We start from the raw sequence: 17776 nt of genomic DNA, 5'->3' as shown, positions 1-17776 counted from the left end.
TAAATATATTTATTGCTCAAGTGTAGTAAATAATGAAGTTTTGCAATAATAACGCAAGCTACAAGAATCCCCAAGTACATAATAGTTATAATTACTAGAAGAGTAATTAAAAGAGTGTCTAGCATTCACCAAAATAGTTGTTCCATTAAAATATATTTGCCTAAATTAATCCAGGCCCCTACACTATACTCCCATAAAAATTTTGAGGTCCAGAGATTTTCTGTGTTTATATATGATTAGGAGGTATTGGATTAACATAACTTGGGTAGATATTCTAATTCTTGTGCAAACAGTTTAAGAGCTATTTTCAAAATGGTGGACAATTTTCTTTAGGTCGCTAATTTTTATCAACCACAGAAGTAACTATTTTGTGTTTGGTATCAAATTATAGGTTTTGGGGGTCAAGGAGCTCAAAGAAACCATTATGTTAATTGTCAGAGTACTCCTTCTGCCATTTTCCATGATGGCTCTGGAATGTCTCATTTTCTCGACAAATCAATGTTGTTGTTGTTGTTCACTCGTGTCCGACTCTTCGTGACCCCATGGACCATAGCACGCCAGGCCTTCCTGTCCTGCGTTCTCTCCCGGAGCGTGCTCAAGTTCATATTCATTGCATCCGTGATGCTATCTAGCCATCTCATCCTCTGCCGTCCCCTTCTCCTTTGGCCTTCAGTCTTTCCCAGCATCAGGGTCTTTTCCAGAGAGTTTTCTCTTCGCATTAGGTGGCCAAAATATTGGAGCTTCAGCTTCGATATCTGTCCTTCCAATGAGCAGTCAGGGTTGATTTCCTTTAGGATGGACTGATTTGACCTCCTTGCAGTCCCGGGGACTCGTAAGAGTCTTCTCCAGCACCACAGTTCGAAAGCATCAATTCTTCGGCGCTCAGCCTTCCTTATAGTCCAGCTCTCACAGCCATACATCACTACTGGGAAAACCATAGCTTTGATTATACGGCCCTTTGTCGGCATGGTGATGTCTCTGCTTCTTACTATGCTGTCTAGGTTTGCCATAGCTTTCCTCCCAAGGAGCAAGCGTCTTTTAATTTCATGGCTACAGTCACCGTCTGCGGTGATCTTGGAGCCCAAGAAAGTAAAATCTGTCACTGCTTCCATTTCTTCCCCTTCTATATGCCAGGAAGTGATAGGGCCAGATGCCATGATCTTAGTTTTTTTAATGTTGAGTTTCAAACCAGCTTTTGCACTCTCCTCTTTCACCCTCAACAAGAGGCTCTTGAGATCCTCTTCGCTTTCTGCCATTAGGGTGGTATCATCTGCATATCGGAGGTTGTTGATAATTCTCCCGGCAATCTTAAATCCGACCTCTGATTCATCCAACCCGGCATTTCTCATGATGTACTCTGCATATAAGTTAAATAAGCAGGGTGACAATATGCAGCCTTGTCGTACTCCTTTCCCAATTTTGAACCACTCGGTTGTTCCATGTCTGGTTCTTACTGTTGCTTCTTGACCCTCATACAGGTTTCTCAGGAGACAGGTAAGGTGATCTGGTACTCCCATCACTTTAAGAATTTGCCACAGTTTGTTGTGATCCACACAATCAAAGGCTTTAGCGTAGTCAATGAAGCAGAAATAGATGTTTTTCTGGAATTCTCTTGCTTTCTCCATGATGCAGCGAATGTTGGCGATTTGATCTCTAGTTCCTCTGCCTCTTCGAAACCCAGCTTGTACTTCCTGTAGTTCTCGGTTCGCATACTGCTGAAGCCTTGCTTGTAGGATTTTGAGCATCACCTTGCTGGCATGTGAAATGAGTGCAATTGTGCGGTAGTTTGAACACTCTTTGGCGTTGCCCTTCTTTGGAATTGGAATGTAAACTGACCTTTTCCAGTCTTGAGGCCATTGTTGAGTGTTCCAAATTTGTTGGCATATTGAATGCAGCACTTTAACAGCATCATCTTTTAGGATTTTAAATAGCTCGGCTGGAATACTGTCATCTCCGCTAGCTTTGTTGTTACTAATGCTTCCTAAGGCCCACTTGACTTCACTTTCGAGGATGTCCGGCTCAAGTTCAGTGACCGCACTATCATGGCTATCAGGGACATTCAGATCTTTCCTGTATAGTTCTTCTGTGTATTCATTCCACCTCTTCTTAATCTCATATGCTTCTGTTAGGTCCCTGCCTTCTTTGTCCTTTATCATGCCCGTCTTTGCACAAAACGTTCCCTTGAGATCTCCAATTTTCTTGAAGAGATCTCTAATCTTTCCCAATCTATTGTTTTTTTCGATTTCTTGGCATTGTTCATTTAAGAAGGCCTTCTTGTCTCTCTGGAACTCTGCATTCCGTTGGATATATGTTCCCCTTTCTCCCTTGCTTTTCGCTTCCCTTCTTTCCTCAGCTACTTGTAAAGCCTCCTCAGACAGCCACTTGGCTTTCTTGCATTTCTTTTTCTTTGGGATGGATTTCGTTGCTGCCTCCTGAACAATGTTACGGACCTCCGTCCATAGTTCCTCAGGCACTCTGTCTATCAGGTCTAATCCCTGAAATCTATTCCTCACCTCCACTGTCTATTCATAAGGGATATGATTTAGGTCATACCTGAATGGTTTAGTGGTTTTCCCTACGTTCTTCAATTTAAGCTGGAATTTTGCAAGAAGCAGCTCATGATCTGAGCCACAGTCAGCTCCAGGTCTTGTTTTTACTGACTGTATGGAGCTTCTGCATCTTTGGCTGCAAAGGACATAATCAATCTGATTTCGATATTGACCATCTGGTGATGTCCATGTGTAGAATCACCTCTTGTGCTGTTGGAAAAGAGTGTTTGCTATGATCAGCGTGTTCTCTTGGCAAAACTCTATTAGCCTTTGTCCTGCTTCATTTTGTACACCAAGGCCATGCTTGCCTGTTATCCCGGTGATTTCTTGACTTCCTACTTTAGCATTCCAATCCCCTAGGATGAAGAGGACATCTTTTTTTGGTGTTAGTTCTAGAAGGTGTTGTAGGTCTTCATAGAACCCATCAACCTCAGCTTCTTCGGCCTCAGTGGTTGGGGCATAGACTTGAATTACTGTGATGTTGAATGGTTTGCCTTGGATTCGTACTGAGATCATTCTGTTGTTTTTGAGATTGTACCCCAGTACTGCTTTTCCCACCCTTTTGTTGACTATGAGTGCTACTCCATTTCTTCTACGGCATTCTTGCCCACAGTAGTAGATGTAATGGTTACCTGAATTAAATTTGCCCATGCATGTCCATTTTAGTTCGCTGATTCTCAAGATGTCGATGTTCAATCTTGCCATCTCACGTTTGACCACCTCCAGCTTACCTTGATTCAAGGTACCTGATTATACCTGATTACATTCCTGTAATATTCCTTACCTGATTACATTCCAAGTTCCTAAACAATATTGTTCTTTACAGCATCGGATTTTCTTTTCACCACCAGACACATCTACAGCTGAGTGTCCTTTCGGCTTTGGCCCAGCCGCTTCACTCTTTCTGGCGCTACTTGGAAATACCCTCTGCTCTTCCCCAGTAGTATATTGGATACCTTCCGACCTGAGGGGCTCATCTTCTGGCGTCATATCTTTTAGCCTTGTGATACGTTCCATGGGGTTTTCTTGGCAAGAATACTGGAGTGGGTTGCCATTTCCTTCTCCTGTGGACCACATTTTGTCAGAACTCTCTGCCATGACCTGTCCGTCTTAGGTGGCCCTGCACGGCATAGCTTATGGCTTCACTGAGTTACGCAAGCCCCTTCGCCACAACAAGGCAGTGATCCATGATAAATCAATGTACCAATGTAGTTTTGGCTTTAAACTATAGGGTTTTTTGGGTCAAGGAGGTCAACAATGGTATTAATTTTGATGGAGAGGCAGTCCTTCCAGCATTTTAAAAAAATGGCGCCCAAACTTTTATCCCTGTAGCCATGTAATGTGAATGTGTAGCTTATATGGTTATTTTTTCATGATGTATGCTAAAACATTATGGTTTAGTAATGGTTTACTGGATCATTCATTAAAAAAAAGGAATTATATTTGAGTATATTTTATTTTGTATACTCGTCAGGTACTACTGTTGGTTCACATTTTTACCTTTTTTCTCAGTATGTATCTAAAGACTTACTTAAACATAAAAACACATTTATACAGAACTACTAAAGCATTTCAACATAAGTGTTTTTGCAGGTTTTTTTCAAAACATTTATAAAAATTTGTGCGTTGGACCACTGTGTTTCAACATGGTCATCTCATTGTACCACAAACCTTACCGTTACAAACACACAAAAGATAATTTGGCAGGAAGTCCAAGAACTTTTTTGGTCGTAGGACATCATTATCATTTTCCCAACAGTAATCACATGGGTCTACTTTTGGATGAACACTCTAAGAAGTACATACACTGCATAAAATGCTCTTGTGATATGCCCTCTTATAGAGCATGATGTGGGTACTGAATGGTACTGATCTTTTATACTCACTGGAACGCTGACTGTCAAAAAGTGTCACATTTTGCATGAGGCTTCCAGATACATACAAGGTACTTCTCCACTTCCTCAAAATGACAGTCATCAGACTTCCAGTTGCTGCCATGTCTCTCTGGCAAGTGTTCTGTGGAGGTTCCGCAGGTCGCCCCCTCAAACAGCTTTTAAAAGGCTGAAAAACCTTTTCATCTTCCCCTGGAATTAAAAGGGGAAGCTAGAGTACCATCTGGATAAGATCTTGGAAGAACAACTCCTTTTGCGAAGCGGCAGAAAGGCTGGACTCTACGGTTAGTTTTCCGGAGTGTCACCTACTCAAAGCTGTTTTGAAACTCCTACATAGTGAGGAGAATTCAGGGCTGACGAGCGCCAATTTTAGTCAGTAATTTTGAATTGAAAGTAACAACAACACCTGAGGACCTGCAAAATCTGTTTAAATGACTGTTTGTAACTATATCTACTTACTTTGTCTTTGGAAGAGGGGGATGGCAGCATCAAAGGGAAAGAACAAAGCTGTGGGACCACCGCCAACCCCCCCAACTCCTCCCTTGCCAAAGGTTGCTAGAAATGATGCAGATTTAGGGGAGTTGCTGGCTTTGATAAAAACGTTATCTTTTCAACTAGCAGAACAGGCTAAGAGGCTGGATACAATCCAAGGTTCCATTACTATCCTTCAAGGGGCTGTGGATTTAATTAATAGCTCTCAGCAAAAGATGGAACTGAAGATTAATGCCCTCCAAGAACAGATTTCTGTGCAAGAGACTACTGTGCAAGCCTCTCATAATATCCTGTCTGCTCGAATTTCCCAACTGGGGGCATATTTTCATAGAGCAAATCTGCATATCCTTGGCATTAAAGATTTGTCTGATGGGATAAGCCTGCCTAAATTCCTGGATAAATTTCTGCATGAGCTACTTGTTCTGCCAGCTGATTATTTACTTGATGCATACCACCTTCCAGGTGCAGTTCATTGCACTAATGGGACTGCAACTGTCATAGTCCAATTTGCAAGGGTCTCTACAAAAAATTATATTCTGCGCTTGGCAAGAGAAATGAAAGGACTTTTTGGGGGGCCAGCTCAAGATAAAGTTATGCTATTTTTGGATTACACTGGCCAGATGAAAAAAAATTTAAATCATGAATTGGCGGAAACTTGGTTAGCTGGCATACAAAGTAAAACACAGACATCTTTTCCAGCTTCATGAGCTGAGAATTCTTCAATCAAGATTGCTCTTCGGATTTGTTTAGGCTACAAGGGCCTGGCAGTATGCCAGTGCGGAGGACTGTTTATATGCATCCCTGTTTCCTTCTTACTACTTCATTTTATATTAGGTATGGTATACTGTATATAAAAATCCTATTTGTGCGTGTATAGATATGTACACATTCATATATATATATATATATATATATATATATGATATATATATATATATATATATATATATATATATATATATATAAAGCCTTTGATTGTGTGGATCACAACAAACTGTGGCAAATTCTTAAAGTGATGGGAGTACCAGACCACCTTACCTGTCTCCTGAGAAACCTGTACGAGGGTCAAGAAGCAACAGTAAGAACCAGACATGGAACAACCGAGTGGTTCAAAATTGGGAAAGGAGTACGACAAGGCTGCATATTGTCACCCTGCTTATTTAACTTATATGCAGAGTACATCATGAGAAATGCCGGGTTGGATGAATCAGAGGTCGGAATTAAGATTGCCGGGAGAATTATCAACAACCTCCGATATGCAGACGATACCACCCTAATGGCAGAAAGCGAAGAGGATCTCAAGAGCCTCTTGTTGAGGGTGAAAGAGGAGAGTGCAAAAGCTGGTTTGAAACTCAACATTAAAAAAACTAAGATCATGGCATCTGGCCCCATCACTTCCTGGCATATAGAAGGGGAAGAAATGGAAGCAGTGACAGATTTTACTTTCTTGGGCTCCAAGATCACCGCAGACGGTGACTGTAGCCATGAAATTAAAAGACGCTTGCTCCTTGGGAGGAAAGCTATGGCAAACCTAGACAGCATAGTAAGAAGCAGAGACATCACCTTGCCGACAAAGGTCCGTCTAATCAAAGCTATGGTTTTCCCAGTAGTAATGTATGGCTGTGAGAGCTGGACTATAAGGAAGGCTGAGCGCCGAAGAATTGATGCTTTCGAACTGTGGTGCTGGAGAAGACTCTTACGAGTCCCCTGGACTGCAAGGAGGTCAAATCAGTCCATCCTAAAGGAAATCAACCCTGAGTGCTCATTGGAAGGACAGATAATGAAGCTGAAGCTCCAATATTTTGGCCACCTAATGCGAAGAGAAAACTCCCTGGAAAAGACCCTGATGCTGGGAAAGACTGAAGGCAAAAGGAGAAGGGGACGGCAGAGGATGAGATGGCTAGATAGCATCACGGATGCAATGAATATGAACTTGAGCACGCTCCGGGAGAGAGTGCAGGACAGGAAGGCCTGGCGTGCTATGGTCCATGGGGTCACGAAGAGTCGGACACGACTGAACGACTGAACAACAACAAAATATATATGATATTATCTAAAATATAGATAGTATAAAATATATTAGTGATTGTTATTTTTTTATCCTTTTTAATTTCTTTTTTTTACTATTTTTATTACCTTCATTATTATGAGACTGTTTAGTAATATCTTTGGGTGGCTAAATTTTTAAGCTCTATTATTATATATTAACTGAAGGGCAATATATGGTTAGTGGAAATGAATTGTATACTTGCTTCCTTGCTATAAGTCTGATGATATGATACTGACATTTAAGGCTGATGCTCTACTGAAGTGTAATATTGGCAATGATATAGGTATAGTTTTTAAATAGAATGATACTTGAAGTTTGTGTGTAATGCAGTTTAAATGTAATCCTTTGAAGTAACTTTTTAATATTTTTTCTTTTCCCCTTTTGCTTTCCTCTTCCTTTTCTTCTGATTTTTTTCCTTTCTCTTTCTCGTTATTGCTGTGTCCTCAAGAATACTGTACTGTTGGAAACTGTAGATAATGACTGGGTTGTTGATATTGTTTATTTCATTTATAAAGATAAAAAACAGAATAAAAAGTATTTACACACACACAAAAAAGACAGTCATCAGGTGTTTCCCCCAATTCAGTAAGATATTTCATTAGTTTGGCACTTAGAACTCCAGCTTTGTCCCAGTTTTGCTCATTTCGTCATCTGCTGTTAGAATATGAGCCTTTATGACCACTCTTGACAGCTGTAGACCTAACCTTTTGAAGAGTACATGAACTGGAATGAAGCGACGATTTTTTCCTGTTCTAAAACGTACCCATAACTGAGACATACCTTTGGAAACCCAATTGGACATAAACCAAAGAAGCAAGATGACATCAGTATCATTTGAAAGCACAACTCTCTCTGTACCATTGCAAACTGCCCAGTCTACATGTGGAACAATTCTAAGGTTATCCTCCTCCAATGTATTCTTTAGTTCAAGAACATGACTCCCTTCTCTTGTGAATAGAACTGCAGGTTCCAGCTCATCATCAATGACTGAACCACTAGATATCAGTGGGAATACACCTTTTCCTGCTTCCTCTTGCAATCTTGTTCATGCTAGCTTCTGCAGATTTGTCTTGTTTGAGGTAGATGACCAGAATTTTTCAAGCTGAACAGGTATTGGCGTATTGTTTTCGATGACAGCCAGATCTACTGTACCACTGGTAGATTCTCTTCTTATCCTCTAGCATTCCTTTACTGACAGCTGCAAATAGCTGCCGAAAACAAAATGAAGTTCTTGAAGAGAACATATAGATGTTGATCCCTTGACTACATTGTTAACAACTTCTCCAAAGTTTTTCATTGCTGACATCTTAACCATTCATACTTGGGGCATAAAGTCAGCAACAACAATGGTTTTCAATGGTGAATATGCATTGAATTCAAAATCCTCAGGGGAGAGATGCTTCTCAAGCTGTGCTACGTTTTGCTGGTTTTGTGAGCTTTTTTTTGGTCTGTTAGGTCAAATACATTCTGTACCTTTTTAACCTCTAGAATGACTTCCACAAATGCTAATTTGTCCTCTTTGCACCAAAAAGCATTTCACTTAATGTTTGTATTGCCTCTGATAGTATTATCATACCTTGGAAAGACCGAACATAATGAGTGCCATTCAGTACTGACTGGATAGTTTTACTGCCAAAAATGTCTGCTTCAGTAAGGACATCATCCATGCCACTTCCACTGTTGTATTTTCCTGCTCACCTTAATGCTACTTTGTCATATGGAACATGCCCACCATGGGATACAGATCAGTGAATTCTTCTGGACAAGACAGAAAAATATCTGCCACAATATGAAAAATCCCTTCGTCACAGAAAACTAGTAAGACAGGCTGGTCTTTAAGTTGTACATGTACATTCTGGAAGATTTTAGAGCTGTATACACAGTCACATAGTAACTGGATGTGGTATCACTGGCAAGAAACCAACCCTTGACAATGGAACTGTATCCTTGGAGATTATGGTATGAATTCCACACCATGTTGGAACTTTGTTTTTTTCTTCATTTGACAGTCCACACCTAAGAAGCGTTATGAGAAAATCATTCATAGCTGCTTTTGCAACAACATCACCGGAAGACATATACCCATATCTGAGACAATGAAGTCCTCTGGAAGACTAGGTCGAATGACTGGCCTGTACTAATTTTTCACCTTCTGGCATGGCAGGTCTGAAACAAGCCTGCAGCTCCATATCTCTATGCATGTTGCTGATATTGGTGGCTTGTCAGGCGCTACTCCACCAGAGCAATCCTGAAAGAGCACAAGAGCTGTATCATGAGTGCCATGTGTCCCTGATAATAAAGCGTTTTCTTGGAAATCAAATTTATCAAGAGCTGCTATGGTGAAGCTGTCTCTGATAAAGTGACTAGGAAATGGTGTTTTATGCGGTGCACATGATTCTTCAGCATATGCTGATAACAAATTCCTCCGCCTTATCACATCATTGTAGCTAGATGAAACACCTATTTTGTTCATAGATGTTACTGACTCTTTACTTTGGCATTTATCATATATTGTGGGACCTGTCATCAAGTATAGTGAGTTTTTTTTCTGACCATTATGCAGTTCAGAAAACATTTGGAAGAGACAAAACATTTGCAATGATTTCGCTCCAGGAGAGAGCGGAGGACAGGAAGGCCTGGCGTGCTATGATCCATGGGGTCACGAAGAGTCAGACACGACTCAACGACTGAACAACATGATCCACAAGAGTGGTTTTATCTTGGTCTGAAATGTTATCGAAATTATCATCATCTGGTTCATTTTCTTTTGAGAAATATTTACATTGTAATAATCTTGATTTGCTAGTATTAAAGACAGATGAAAAAATGTGAGGAAGACATCTGGCATTGTTGTTGATTGCCATGACTCCTTGAGCCCAGAAGCATCACATAGTCTATTTTGTAATGTAAAATCCACATCTTGCAATGCTTTTCATAATACCGATCTTGTGGTCCTAACAGCCTCTTGTGATCTTATTTTGGCAGCCAGAACTTCAGGAGTAATATCACTCAAAAAGTCCATTAAAGGTTCATTTAGTCATTATGAGTGACAGAATCAAATCCAGTCAGTGTATGTTCTTGGCGGGGGGGGGGGGGGGGATTAGCTTCATTGTTGTAAATCAAGGTTGTGTCATCTTATTCACTCACCATCAGTTCTTTTATTTCTGTTAGGGTAAAACCACACCCACCATTTAGAAATGGCTCTAAAACTTCATTTGCCTTCTGGAAAAGCTGATACTTGGGTGATGGCTGGCAGTCATGTTGCTCCTTCAAACTTTTCTCATGCCTTATGTATGCACGTATACAGTTAGGATGAGCATATAAATCTGCTGCAAATACATGGTTATCACTATTAAGATCTGCTACTTGGTCAAAAACACCATTCTTAAGAAAAACTTGCAGCTGCGAGAAACGTATTTGCTCAATCAGAAGTACTGATTCTGTATTTTGTTTTTTCATTGTTTGCTCTAACAAAGCCACATATAATGCAGTTGAGATTGTCTAGTGTCTCCTGGCTTGGTGGTAGATGAGGATTTGACATTGACCTTCTATTTGGACCAGTACTGGATGACTGTTGAGATAACTCTTCCTCGGTACTCATTTCAGTAACTTACAATTTGCTGTCTGCAATTTTTCTAAGTGATTTTTTCATGGTGTATCTCTTATATAGCACTTTTTATGTTGCTTTCACTAACAACCTATATAGAAGCAGGATACCAGATGAAGCAAAAAACGTCAGTTGCCTTCATAGATTTAAGTGCAGCATATGATACAGTGTGGAGACATGGACTACTTTATAAATTAATACAAGTAACCTCATGTCGAAAAACTACCCGACTTATTGATAATATGCTTGCTGGAAGAACTTTCTCTGTGACTATAGGAGAGGATACCAGCGTCCCTAAAATTTTAAACAACCGACTACCACAAGGTCAGTTCTTGCACCTCTCCTTTTCAATCTATACATAGCTGACATACCACACACAAAGTCTAGGAAGTTTGGCTACATGGATGATTGGGCTATAGCCACACAACATAAATCCTTTGAGACAACTGAAGATGTCCTCACTTCTGATCTAGACATACTGGATATTTTCATAAGTGGAGGTTACAGCCCAATCCAACAAAGGCGACATTCCACCTTTGTAACAGATCAGCAGGCAGAGAGCTCAATGTTCAATTTAAAGGAAACCGGCTCAATCATAACATGCATCCCAAATATCTTGGGGTCACACTGGATAGGACACTTTCTTTTAAAGAACACCTTATGAAGACTGCTGCCAAACTGAGAAGTAGAAATAACATTCTACACAAATTATGCGGCACTAACTGGGGCTCGACAGCGGATACGCTGAGAACGACTGCACTCAGTCTGGTTTATTCAGCAGCAGAGTACTGTGCCCAAGTGTGGCTTAATAGTCCGTACACGAGAAAGAGCGATACACAACTGCATGAGTCAATGCACATCGTTAGTGGGACGATACGACCTATTCCCACATACTGGCTGCCTGTTTTGAGCCACATACCACCTCCAGATGCAAGACGAAAGAGTGCCCTTTTGCAAGAATATCGGAAGATTATTGACAATCTCCAGCTACCAGTATTAAATGACGTAACCTACTTGGAGCAAAATAGGCTAAGATCGAGACATCCAGCCATTTCCACCGCTAAAGCTCTTCTAGAAGATGATTTTAATATCCACAACACGTGGAAACAAAATTGGCTAGGAAACTGTCCTCCACAATGCCGAAGCTTGCCCTGTGTCTTGGAAAACCACCTGGATTTGACCAGCCCCATGTGATATGGACAACCTTGAACCGAATTCGCACGGGTCATGGTAGATATACAGATGCCCTTTATAAATGGAGCAAAATAACATCATCAAATTGTGATTGTGGGACTGAAAAACAAACTATCCAACACATAGTGACAGAGTGTCAAAACCGAACCTACAATGGAGATTTTGCTGATTTTCTGGCTGTGACAACTGAAGCAAAAAACTATATCTGTAACCTAGACATACGTTTGTGATCTTCCTGTCTATATTTTATATTTCATATTATGCTCTATGTTTTTATTGTAACGCGATGTGAATGTGCCATATGATAAATAAATAAATACCGCTTATTGTTGCAGTGGTACACTATTTGATCGTCTGCATTCATCATTTACAACCATTTTAGCACTATGTCTTTCGGTTGCATCCCGAACTCTCTTCTGTCGATTTTCTGGATACATCCCAAACTCCCTTTTGTCGATTTTCGGTAGAAGTTATGTTTTCTTTGGAATCCGTTTGACATATGATGAACTTTTTCTTGTCAAAGTAGTCCTCAGATGTTTGTTGCAACAGAACACCACAGGGCACTGCACTAGTTCCAGCCATTTCAGTCATAATTCCATATTATTTCACCAAACCTGAAAAGAGGACATCCCATTAAATATGATCGTATATATCAATAAAAGTTTGGTGCCATTTTTAAAAATGGCAGAAGGACTGCCATTTCATCAAAATTAATGCCATTGTTGACCTCCTCGACCCAAAGAACATATAGTTTAAAGCCAAAATCATGTTTGTGTGTTCATTTGTCAAGAAAATCAGACAGTGTTTCAGCACCATCTTGGAAAATGGTGGAAGGAGTACTCCGACAATTAAAATAACATATTCTTTGAACTCCTTGACCTGAAAACCTACAATTTGATACCAAACACAAGTTAGTTTTGTGGTTAATGAAAAAAAATGAACCAAAGAAAATTGTCTGCCATTTTGAAAATAGCACCTAAAAAAGTTTTGTGCAAGAATCAGAATGTGTTCCCAAGTTGTTATGTTAATCCAATACCTCAAGACCACATATCAGCACAGACATTGCGAGTGGACAGGGGAGAAATGACGAGACGACACCAATCAATTTGGGATAAACAGGGCCACATTTATTGATAGATTACAATCTGTGAAGAAAGCACTGGCGGGCACACCACAACGAGACCAACATGACAGGTGTGGAGTGAGGCATTTGTTGTCTGTGGCGAGGCGTCCACCCTCGCCCACCAATCAGACATACCCAGTTCTGGGCTGGGAGACCTTCCCCTGTCACCGCCCCTCGGGCCACAGAACCTGAGTGGGTGAGGAGGGTTGGCCTCAAAGGTAAGCTGTATCTCCCAACTGGGGCCACAAAACCCTGAGCCGGAAGCCTCGGGCCTTACCAGTCACCTGAAACGGTGCCTGCGAATGCTCACCTGGCCACTCCCCCAGTGGAGAGCCCGCCCGGAGTCGCCACAGGAGGGCAACAAGCCTCTGCTTATTTGCTCTCCCCCCACCTGCGCAGTAAATACTCCCAAATGCCCCTTCGCAGATCAGCCAAAAAGACATCATTGCCTAGTTCAGTGAGGTGAACACCGTCCGCCCTGTAGAGTATCCCCCGAGCAGGAGAAATGTCGGGGTGGATGATGGTCCGGTCGCCCTGTTTGATCAGGAAGTTCCCGATCTCTCTGTTGACTTTTTTACGGGCCTTATCCATGACACGAGGATCCAAGCCATCCCTCCAGACCACTCTAGGCAACATGTTGGACCAGATAATGGTGATTCCCAGCCAGCGACGCCGAATCACCCGCAAGTCCTCCCAAGCTGGAAGAATCAGGGCCTTGCCTTTCAGCAGGCCTAAATCGTTCCCCCCTAAGTGCAACACTAGAATCTGTGGGGGAACCTTCACCAGCCCTTGCTGGAATAACGTGGGCAGGAGGCGCTCCCAACGCATCCCACGTCTGCCCAACCACTGAATGGTGGCATAGCGGCTGAGCCCTAGCTGGGATCCGCAGCTGGAGGAGGCCCTCCGACCGGCCCAAAAAACCATACTGTGCCTGCATATCAGCACTTTCATTGGATCACTCGCACTCCAGTGATCTAGAAGAACAAGAAAAGTAATGAATGGAAATGTCCACCCAAGCTAAGGGCCCGACAGTGGCCTCACGTATGCCAGATACGCCTTGGAGCGCCACCTACCAACCGACTGCACCTTATCTGGTGTAAACCCCAGAGACGCAGCAGTGGAGGCGGCCCCAATCCGGAAGGAATGTGTGCCGAAACGAAGAGCACCCAAACCCAGCGCCTTTAATGCTCGCTGTGTGACCGCCCAAAATTGATATTTGGTTAAAGGAGAAGAGTCTGTATGGCAAAAAAGGGGGCCAGGCAGGTTTCCCCGAACCTTCAGAAAGTCCCTCAATGCTGTGACCGGGCAGAGGTCCGGCACGGGGGCTGGAAACAGGGACACGCTGACGCCCCTTTCCCCCTGGTCAGTCTTGGACCTCCTAAGCTGAATAAGGGCTCCCTGCTGAGAAAACTAAGTCATTAAACTGCAAGGCTCATCCAGAGAGGTCGCCCTTAGCGGACACCACCAACTCCGATATCCGGAATGCCCCAAAGAATGCTGTAAGAGCTGCAGCATGAAATAACAAGGCTTCTTGAGGGGATTTGCACAAGGAAGGCCACAGATCCCGCAAGCCCAGCAATATGTCTGGTGACAGAGGGCGTCTAGGGTCAGGAGGCACTGGGGACCCCCTGGACCAGCCCTGAAGCATCTGCCGGACCTGGAAGTCCATGGTGTTATCTGCTACACCCTTCATTTTAGACCAGAAGGCAAGTGCAGCAAGCCTACCCCCGATGGTCCGGGCCGCTAGGCCCCGCCCGTGGGGCATGCACGCAAAACTGCAGAAGGTGATCGACTGGTATTGGCCAGCACTGCGGAAGATGTGCAGCCACCCGGAATGAAAAGAACTCCCTACCTGACCTGGCGTAAGCCACTCTCGTGCTGGGGGCTAAGGACTGCAGGATGGCTGTTCCGCCTCTTCCAGCCAACTTCCCACAGAGCGGCTGGCATGGTGTCCGGAATAGCCCACGCCCAGGGGGCCAGTTCTCGGAAACGTTGCACCTGGTTTCGTGACAATGCATCAGCTAAGGCATTATCCATGCCAGGAATGTGTCGTGCACGGAATAAAATATTAAAACGCAGGCACTGCAGAGTGAAAGCCCGAAGCAAGGACATGACCCTACTGTTGCGTGATGACAAAGAATTAATGACCTGGACAGTGGCTTGGTTGTCGCACCAAAAATGCACGACAGAATTAGCAAGCTGGGCTGCCCACAGGTGCGCGGCAACATATATTGGAAAGAGCTCTAAGAAAGTAAGGTCTCTTCCGACGCCTAGGGCTAACCACTCAGCCGGCCAACGTGTGTGGCACCATCGATCGCGAAACACAACCCCAAAGCCTAGGGCCCCAGATGAATCTGAATGTATCTGAAGTTCTGCTTCCAATAGCAACTCCTTCCTCCAGAAGGAAACGCCATTGAATGCGTTAAGGAAATGCAGCCACACAAAAAGATCATCTTTCATGGCTGATGATACCCGAATGCGATGGCGCAGCAAGCGCAGGCCCCGCATGGCGTTACAAAGGCGTCTAAGGAAGGCCCTGCCGGGGGCAACTACCCGACAGGCGAAATTAAGATGCCCAACAACTTCCTGCAATGCCAACAGCGTGACTTTCTTAGAATAAAGCATGTGCTGTATCCTATCCTTTAGGGCCTGTAATTTGTCCGCCGGGAGCCTACACAACTGATTCACGGAGTCCAGTTCTATGCCCAAAAATTTAATAGTGGGGGAAGGGCCCTCGGTTTTTTCCCCCGCCAAAGGTACACCCAGCTCATTTGTGAGGGCGGAAAATTCCTACATTAGCCGTGCGCACTGGGGGGTGCCAGATGGAGGCGGGTGGCTACTAGGAGGAGGGCTTTTTCTGTTGTGGCACCCCGGCTCTGGAATGAGCTCCCTAGTGAGGTTCGCCTGGCGCCTACATTGTACTCCTTTCGGCGCCAGGTGAAGACCTTTTTATTTTCCCAGGCATTTTAGCTTTCTAAATTTTTATCTTTGCTGTTTTAAATCTGTATTTTAAACTTCTGTACTGCTGCTAGGTTTTATTGTGGTTGTATTGTTATATTGTGGTTTTAATGGTCTATATATTTTAAATTGTTTTATTGTGTGTTGTTTGGTTTTAGTTTTTGTGAACCGCCCAGAGAGCTTCGGCTATTGGGCGGTATAGAAATAAATAAATAAATAAATAAATAAATAAAATGGACCCGCAAATAGGAAATCATCGAGGTAGTGCACATTGCTATGGGACCCGATTTTATCAATCAGAGCCCATTCCAAAAAGGAACTGAACTTCTCAAACATAGCACAGGACACGGAACATCCCATGGGTAGGGCCCTGTCGACGTAGAACTGACCAGAAAAACTGAATCCTAAAAGGTCGAAATCATTGGGGGAAATAGGCAAGAGGCGGAATGCGGATTTAATGTCGCATTTTCCCATGAGGGCCCCAGGGCCCAGTGCCTTCACCATAGATACTGCCGCATCAAATGGCGTGTAGTGAACAGAGCACAGGTGCTCAGGAATGGTGTCATTCACAGACTCCCCCCTGGGGAAGGACAAGTTGTGGATCAGCCGGTATTCACCTGCGGCCTTTTTAGGCACAGTGCCCAAAGGGGAGACCCTGAGGTTGGGGAAAGGAGGGGAATAGAATGGATCAGTGACCTGCCCCGCGACCACTTCCTTATTGATCTTATCCAAGACTAGGTGTTCGAAACCTGCAATAGATTTCTGTTTCCGGCAAATTTGGGCCTGGCGTTGGCCCTGAAACGGAATCCTAAAACCCAGGGACAATCCCTCTTCCAAGTAGCGGGTGTCCTTCCGAAGCGGGTAGCGCATCAAAAGGTGCCGTAGGGGCTGCAACTTAATTGGACTGGGTCCCTTTTGGTGGAGGTTGTGTGCTGCCCCCAGGCTTCCTACCGCCCTGCCATTCACGATTTGGGCCCCGCTGACCTTTGGCTTCATTGGGCAGCCAATGAAGGCGTGTTGTCCCCTGCAAATGGAGCACACGTGGCGAAATCTGCATGGGTTTTTAAAGCAGACACCTTTGGAACCAAACTCCCAACAGAGAGCGCGATGTTGAACCAGCTGTCCCACCCCAGCCATAGGGGCTGAGGCGGGCGTCAGCTTAGCTAGTATGTGCCCACTATCAGATCGCTCGCCAAAACCCGGCCTGGCAGGGGTCATAAACTGCAGCCAAAGATCCTGATCTTTGGTGTCCCAGCGCAACGTGGGGTCAAATGCCGCCCGCATACGGAAGGATTCGTCATAGGCCAGCCAGGCTCCGCCCTCGTATTCGGTGTAGGCCCTATATATAATATCCAAATACTTAGTGAGGACCCAACCACGCTCTGGGTGCTTTTGCTGAATGATACCCATATATAATAAAAAGCCGGGCAGCCAATTTGCCCAAGTGCGTGACACCTTCTTACGCCTGACCCTCTCCTGATTCCTATCGCCAGATTTCTCCCCTTCCTTTGTTTCAGACTCACGGAATAACAGGGAGAAGATGTCAACAAATTCTCCCCGGAGTATTTTCTCTTTTGTTGCTGGCAATAGGTGATATCCCAGGGGAGTGGATGTACCCCCGGTCGGGATTGCCCTGTTCTCTACCTGGGCATAAGAGTCATTGCTGCCCACCCCAAGCTCCTCGGAGCTCCTGCCTACGGGGCCTTGCCACACAGCTGTGCAGGCAGCCATGGCAGATGGGGTGTGCTGAGGAGCCACTCTGTCACCGGCCGAAGAAGGCTCAGCACCCGGAGGGGCCGCGGGTGCTCCCCCCCGTAAACCCCACCTGAGAGGTTTGGAGCAGGGACGGGGGCCCCCTGGGATTGGGCAGATGCAGGGATGCCCATCGTAATGGCGGCCCCACCCGGTGTG

At 44.0% G+C, this 17776-nt stretch overlaps 1 pseudogene; it reads right to left on the bottom strand.

The window, feature by feature from the left end:
- Window positions 1–14928: 14928 nt before the first annotated feature.
- Window positions 14929–17526, bottom strand: LOC146356910 (uncharacterized; annotated as a pseudogene).
- Window positions 17527–17776: the final 250 nt, after the last annotated feature.

The sequence above is a fragment of the Heloderma suspectum genome, chromosome 1 (genome assembly GCF_057233095.1).
Source record: "Heloderma suspectum isolate Gila_16-S chromosome 1, 16-S_ref, whole genome shotgun sequence".
NCBI classification, from domain to species: domain Eukaryota; kingdom Metazoa; phylum Chordata; class Lepidosauria; order Squamata; family Helodermatidae; genus Heloderma; species Heloderma suspectum.
Note: the sequence above shows the minus strand (reverse complement) of the source record. Positions and strands in the feature narration are given on the sequence as shown.